The 7,297-nt window shown below is 39.0% G+C and overlaps 1 protein-coding gene and 1 long non-coding RNA gene across 5 annotated transcripts in view; one reads left to right on the top strand and one right to left on the bottom strand.

The window, feature by feature from the left end:
• The window catches only part of aplp2 (amyloid beta (A4) precursor-like protein 2), a 79,380-nt gene that overhangs the window by 23,951 nt on the left and 48,132 nt on the right, over nt 1–7,297 (top strand). The window lies entirely within an intron of this gene.
• Nucleotides 3,481–4,585, bottom strand: LOC107836296 (uncharacterized). The gene is made up of 2 exons (XR_001662171.1): nt 4,144–4,585; nt 3,481–4,054 (listed from the first exon to the last, which is right to left on the bottom strand). It is a non-coding gene; the product is annotated as an uncharacterized LOC107836296 (long non-coding RNA).

Raw genomic sequence — 7,297 nt, forward strand, 5'->3', positions numbered from 1 at the left:
AGTTTTGTTGTGGTTGATGGGTAGGGCAGAACTCTGCTGAGGTTGCTAGGTAACGGGCGGAACTCTGCTGGGGTTGCTAGGTAACGGGCAGAACTCTGCTGAGATTGCTAGGTAACGGGCAGAACTCTGCTGGGGTTGCTAGGTAACGGGCAGTGCCTGCTGATTTACAGAGTTGGATAGTAACTGGTTACATTTACTCAATTACATTTACTTAGTAACCTTTTTGGAAAAATTATTTTTAGGAGTATTTTTACTACGCTTTGCTTTTTACTTTTACTTCAGTAATTTTATTATGATGTATCTGCTCTTACTTGAGTAAAATCTTTTAGTAGTCTGCCCTCCTCTGAGTTATTTTCAGCAAATGTAGATCTAGGAGGAACTAAGACTGTAAATGTAGGAAAGTGGAGCAATTCTGGGCCAAGAGAAGAGAAGAAGTGCTGATAATTAGGGCAAAGATCTTTTTCTCCCCCTCAGTGTTTCACTGGGGAGAAGAAAACCCTGCACTAGTTTTAGGAGCCACAAGTTGGGCCTGGTGCTGGACGATAAATTGTCCCAGAATTGCGATATATGATAATATTGTTGTTTTGAGACCATTTTCAAGCAATAATTCAAGAACACATTCTCATTGTTTATAGTTTAGGTTTAATATAGTAAAAAATTGTGAAGCAGCCAGCAGCAATCAGAAACTACGGCCACGTTGACACAGCAATTAACGCAAAACATTTCTGACTCTTAGATGGCTCTTTCTGAACAGTCCAATCCAGATCTCCTCCATAAAAGTCAAATTTTAATGTTAATGTTTCCATTTGTGAGGGAGTCTTCACTGAAACAGTGATATGTTTGTTCCAAACAGGCTTACAGTCTGAACCGGGCCTGGTACCACTGGGTCACACCACTGGTATTGGTGATTTAATTTTAGTTGAATAAGAACAAAGTTTCTGTCTGGTGAGGTTAAGGAGCCATTCAGAGGTGATGATGACCTAAAGGAATCACCAGCTCTGCCTTTTGAGCAGCATAAGTCAAACAAAATTACCAAAACAGAACTTTCAGTACTGAAGAAAAATAAATTAAAACGTAATTTACAGGAATTTATTTTGCTCCTAAGAGGTGAGAAGAACCGGACTGTGAGCTGCGTTTCTTTAGTGAGGGAGAAACTCACTCTCAGCTTTATATGTTGCAGTAAATTTCACCGCTTTCGGTTCTTGTGTTCAGAAAGTGGCATTTACTGGACGCCATTGTTCCCCAAACAGAGTGGGCACTTTCCACAGAGTTTGTAGCGGTGACTCATTGAATCTCAGAACGAGTTGAGATGGAGATGACAAAAAGGTCTTTTTCTCCTAATTTACTTAGGAGGAGCAGAGTGCAGGTCCCCTTTGGCTTTTTCCCCTTCGCTTCTTTTTAACCACTCTGTTTTTCGTCTCTTGCACCGTGATGGGAGGAGGTAGAGGTTGGCAGGAAAACGTCAAAATAACAGAATTTTGCAATTGTAGTGTTTTCATTAAATAAGAAATGCCGTTAAAATCGCAAGTAAATTATTTTGTTCACGTGGGAAGTCGGTAAAAACCATTCAGCGCCACCATCCTCCTACCACTTCCTGTCGTCTTCTTCATCATTTTTGCCAGTAGTAACATCCAGCTGTTGATCACATGACCCATATTATGCAGAAAACATTTTTATCAAAAAAGCAAGTTTTTTAAAAAATTGTCCTTTTTCCATTGACCGAATTTATTTTTGTAATTCCAGTTTGTATGATTTCATGATCGGTGGAAGCACAGCTGTCCTCCAGCCTGTCGGCTGCTATCTGCTGATCCGTCTCTGTTCTGGTGTCAGTGACTCGGGTCGCAACCTTCCTGTCTGCTTCACGCCCATACGAGTCTCACTGATAGTTAGAAGGCGGCCAAATAAATATAGATAGACAGACGAAACACCAGGACGGACAAACAGAGGATAAATAATGGTCTAGATTGGTAGAGAAGCTTTCATAAAACAACTTTTGGTGGCTGAAGGCATAAATAAAATGATTTACCCTTTGAGGGATGACTTGGTGATAATGGGCTTGAACATTTGAGCCACTAAAAATATGCTTTCATTGGGAATCGCAAACGACCACTTGGATGCAATAATTAGTAGGATATTTAGAGTGTAACGCTGAGTGGCCAGTTGGTTGCCTTTAATAACACCTCTTATATTGATATATGGGGTAATAAACACACAGAGAGCGGTGGGGCAGCATGGTGTTGGTAAAGAAAGAAAAGAGTCAGAGGAGTGTGGAACAACTGTAATCATAAATTCAATATTTTCCAGATATTTCGCAGCTCTCCTGTGTTTTCTGTGAAATTATGGCTCTCAGTCACTCCTTTACGAATCCAATAAGCATCAATAATAAAAGCAAAAGTTGTGATGTGATACATTATGCATCTTTTGGAGGGAGGGAGGGATGTTGTATAAATGTATTATTTCAGTGTAAAATAATGGTTATAGCAGTAAGAACATGGGCACATTTATGCTAATTTGCTAATAGTGGAGCTAATTTTTAGCTTAGCTCTTTTGCTAATGTTGAAAATGTTTAGAGGAAGCTAAAAAGCTACAAATTTAGGGGAAGCTAAATTTATTAAGCTTCCCTTCAATAAATTTTCCAGATAAATTTTAAAGTGCTAATTTACTTTGTCGTTTTATAAATTTTCAGTTGAACAAAGTTCAACATCTGTTTATGTTTTGGTTAGCAAATGCTAATTCAAGCGATTAACTGTTTCTATTCGTGCTTTTATCTTGAAGTGAGGGAAGCAGCTCTGTTTCCTCTCTTTAGTTCTTTCTTCTTTTTTTCCTAACTATTTAAAACAAGAAACATGCAGGAGCAAAATAAAAACAATAGAGAGCGAGATAAAAACAGTAATTCAATATTTAAGGACTTTATAGAACATGTAAATTATAGTGTGAGGTTTGTAGTCTTTCAAGAACAGATACAATTTAAATAGAAGTTGGCGCTTTAGCATTAGCTTCTGCTAAATACCATTTTGGTTTTGCGCTTTAGCATTAGCAAAACTAATGTTTATGATTAGCGCTTTCAGATTAGCACAGCTAACTTAATAAGAGTAATAAAAATATTATTTGTATTATTGTTGGTATTGTTTATTTACTGTTATTGGACAAGTATGAAAGTGTACACATTAAAAATGTATGTATAAGACTGAAGATGCTATATTAAAATAAAAAGTTAAGTGTTATAAAAACAGATGGGATAACACAAGCATTAAATATAAAACCTAAAGAAAGGGAAGCCAGTTTATCTGTGTTGTATGGATTTTTGTCTGGCCTACAAATTGTACAGAATGAGCAAAATGCTATAATACATTGTGGAAATGCATTTAAGCCATAGCTGTATCTGCAATCAATAGGACAAATGATAAAAGTCCATTTCCTTTGTTCTGGGAGCAGACATGAACCACTTCAGTTCATCAAATTAATTTTTTTGTGTGTGTGTGGTTTAAATGGACAAGAAGTTTAAATACCTTTCGGTGATGTTTGCATTGTTGAGTGATTTTACGCCGTTTTGTTATTCCAGCATCAGGCTCGGTTTTTTTCTGCTCATTTTCAGTCAGATTTGGAGCAGCTTTGTTTTGCAAAATCAGCCTGCTTAAAAAAATCCAACAAGAAAGTCTGGATGGGAATTCGGCGACTGATGCAACAACCACAAAATACATGGCACATTACAGCAGCTAATGCAGAAATATTATCATCTCTCTAATTACAGTAATTCCTGCCTTTAATGTGAAAAGCAGTGAGGGATCAGGACGGATTCTTCCTCCCTCTCCCTGCATTTCTCTGTTTTTTTTCTCACAGCTACGTCTTATTTAAGCATTGGGTGCACCACAGGGAAGGATTAGCTGGATTATTGGTGCCAGGCATTTCTTTGCAGTCACATGCACCGTTAGCACGTTGGGAAACCCACCGATCCTGAGCGGCGCCTCGTTTTTAAGGACCTCTTGCCAAATTTAGACCGGTTGCCACGGCTGATTGGGGCTTGCGGGGGTTTATAGCCTAGTTGACACCAGAGCTGGAGGCAGAGGAAGTGTTTTTACACAAAAACATGTCAGACATATAAGGCCAGATGTTGGTATTGGTGGAAAATTTCAGCTGACGGACCATCGGTTAGGCTCAAACTCAGTTGTTCTGCACATTATGGGTCTTAGATGTTAAGTCCTTCTCCTGATTATGTGCAACACTTCTATGTTCGTCGCAGGTCCTGTAGGTTGACTTCATCAGTCAGGCTCATTGTATTTATTCTAACAAAACAGGAAATCAAAACAGGTGGCTAACATCAATCCAGCAGCTTCTGCCACTATGTGAAATAAGATACAATAAATAACCCTAAACAAACTACAAAGCAACAGCTCCGAATGAGCAACAGTTAGCAGTCGTCAAATTAGTCATAGTTACAGTGGGAAACATTAATAATTATAACAGCACACATAAACAAAACAGCAGAATTACTCATGAAACACTGTAATTAAATCTGTCTAAAATGTATGTTGGTAAAGAAAACACAGAGCTGATCCCAATATACCACAGTTACCGACGGCAACAGAAAAAGGGGGAGGAGCTGTCAGTTACTGGTTGCTATGGTAACCACCAACTGCCCTGCGCAGCATAATAGAACTTAAAACACGAATAAATAAATGTCTGGAGAAACAACTTGTTGACTAAACAAAGTAAATTCAAAGAATAAATAAACAAGTTTTGACAAACTTCACATCTATAATTTTGTTAGAATAAAACCCTCCTACATACGCAGCCGGTGTGTGTCCTGAAATCACACTGCGGGTCGCTCCGGTAAACATACACAGACTAACACACTAATTGGATTAGCGTCTTTGGATTATTATTGCCCGGATGACTTGTGGTAACCGACCACGGCCCTTCCAGAAGCCTCATCAAAATCAGTGGATTTAACTTGAACAACATTTTATCTCGCTAAAACCATAAATTTAAATGTTTTGTGTTGGGATTAGATGTGATTATTTGAAAAGTGAGGCAATATCTTGTAAAACCACATTTTGCTGCAACTGCAAATGTTTTTTTCTGTATTTATCTAGATTCTGACATTTTTGCCTTTTCTTCTTACTAAAATGCGATACCTATAAAAGTATTCATTCACCCACTTGATTTGCTTTTACAAATTAGTAATTAACAAAACTGGGCTTTTTTTTTAACAGAATAAATAAATGTCAAAATAAAATAAAAAAAGACAATTACATAGAAAATATGGAACATAAGTGATTCCATAAATATTCACTGACCTAATTCAGCAGAGGTCTGGATCAGCTGTAGTGGGATTATTGGGTTTTTAGTCAGACCTGTGAAGACATTGTTGCAGTAATCAATGCAACTAAAGAAAAATGCATGGATGAGTTTCTCTAGATCTCGCTGAGACATTTGTCCTTTAATCCTGGAGATGTTCTTTAGGTATCAGAAGGCTGACTTTGTAACTGTCTTTATGTGGCTCTGAAGGTTCAGATCAGAATCCAGATTTCTGGCCTGATCACTAATTTCCAGCTGTATTAACTGAAGCTGTGTGCTAAGATTGTTCCTCTTTATTTATGCTTTTAAATATAAATCTAATGTGTTGTCAGATCATAAAAGATGTTGTAGTTCTCTGAAGTCGGAGTCACCGGGAACATATTGATTTTGAACAAAAGTGGCCTGAGTATGGAGCCTAGAACCACACATGTGATATGTATTACTCTCAAATCACTCAGAAAAGTCTAATTTTATCAAATAAGATAACTTTGGTTTTGTTCAGTTTGTCGCTGTTTATCCAGAAACAAATGGCAACAAATAACGATAAAACCATTAAATGGTTCACTTTTTTTGATCTGCATCAGAGTTCAAACGAACCGGGCTTTCTTCACAAACTAACCAGAGTTCGATTAAAGTCGACTGAACAGGTCTGTTTTGTTGTTGTTGTTGTTGTTTTTTTCTGTTTTTATAAAGTCCTGTTGTGACACCATGAGAAAACGTTAATTTATCAACCAAAGAGGTCCGGTGTTCCCAGGTGGAGTCTGCAGAGCTGCATTTAACCGCTGTGGTCACAGGAAGGAGGGTCTGTTTGCATCAAAAAAGCTCCATGTTCTTCTACAAGCAGCCTGTCCGTGTCTCGGCTTGTTCCAAGTTTTGCTGAGGCCACACAGAGCTGCCCAGTAAAGCATGTTTTCCTGCTGGAGGCAGACTGGGAATGCATCAGCCTACTGGTGTGTGTTGAGGGGTGAAAACAGGCTGAATGATCCTCAGCCCACGCAGCGCTTGTTGCATTAAAGTCTGGATTCAGATGAGGATAGTGCTCACAGCGGCTCGTCTTGCTGCCGTTCGGCTCCATCGAGCCGCCTCTCCCTCTCCTCCCTCCTTTTTGTCTCTCGCAGCGTGGATCAGCCTTCACACAGCAGCAGGTGTTCACACTTACACATGATATTACATCCCAGTGAGTCAGAAACCAGAGATGAGACGGCTCAATCGCTCGCTAGGTGTGGCACCAGATTTTCCACACTGTGTGTGTCAGAGTAAAATCTGACCTCATTCGCTCTCTGAGGAGGTCGGGTAGATATTTAGATATTTAGTCTGATTGATCCACATCCACTATGTGAATCAGTCGGCCCTAACCTGTGCACTGAGGTGGTTTGCTTTAATTAGTGTTAACAATGCAATCAGCCACTTGATTAGCTAAATGAACCTTAGTGCTGCTCACCCTTAAAAACCGATGTTTGTGTCAAATTAGAGCTAAACGCCTCGGATCCAATTTAAGATCAGTGTTAGCAAGTTGTAATGCAGGAAGACGATGGAGGGAGAGAGAAAGATGGAGGGACAGAGATGTCCAACTTTCTCATTACTAGTTAAGCTATACGTCACTTTCATCCATCCCTGCATCCCACATAAATCCAATCTATCCATCTAATTTGTTCGTCCATCCATCCATCATCTTGTTCATTTGGTTTTGATCCATATGTCATAAACTAGAGAACTGGAACTTGGATGAAGCAGGAAACTGACAGCTTTCCCCTTTGACCCCTTGTCCCCTCCTCACAGCAGCAGAGTGGATCCTCGCCATGCAGATCCAGCTCAGATCCGTCCATGAAACTCTCCTGCCATGATCTCTGAATAAAACATTAATATTCTGTAGCTCCTTCAGGCAGTGAAGTTTATAAGACTACGAAGTAGGGCTGTTGTAAACGAATATTTTAGTAATCGAGTAATCTATCGATTATTCTTACGATTAATCGAGTAATCGGATAAAAAAAAATTATAA

Source organism: Poecilia formosa, unplaced genomic scaffold (assembly GCF_000485575.1).
Source record: "Poecilia formosa unplaced genomic scaffold, Poecilia_formosa-5.1.2 Scaffold48, whole genome shotgun sequence".
Lineage (NCBI taxonomy): Eukaryota > Metazoa > Chordata > Actinopteri > Cyprinodontiformes > Poeciliidae > Poecilia > Poecilia formosa.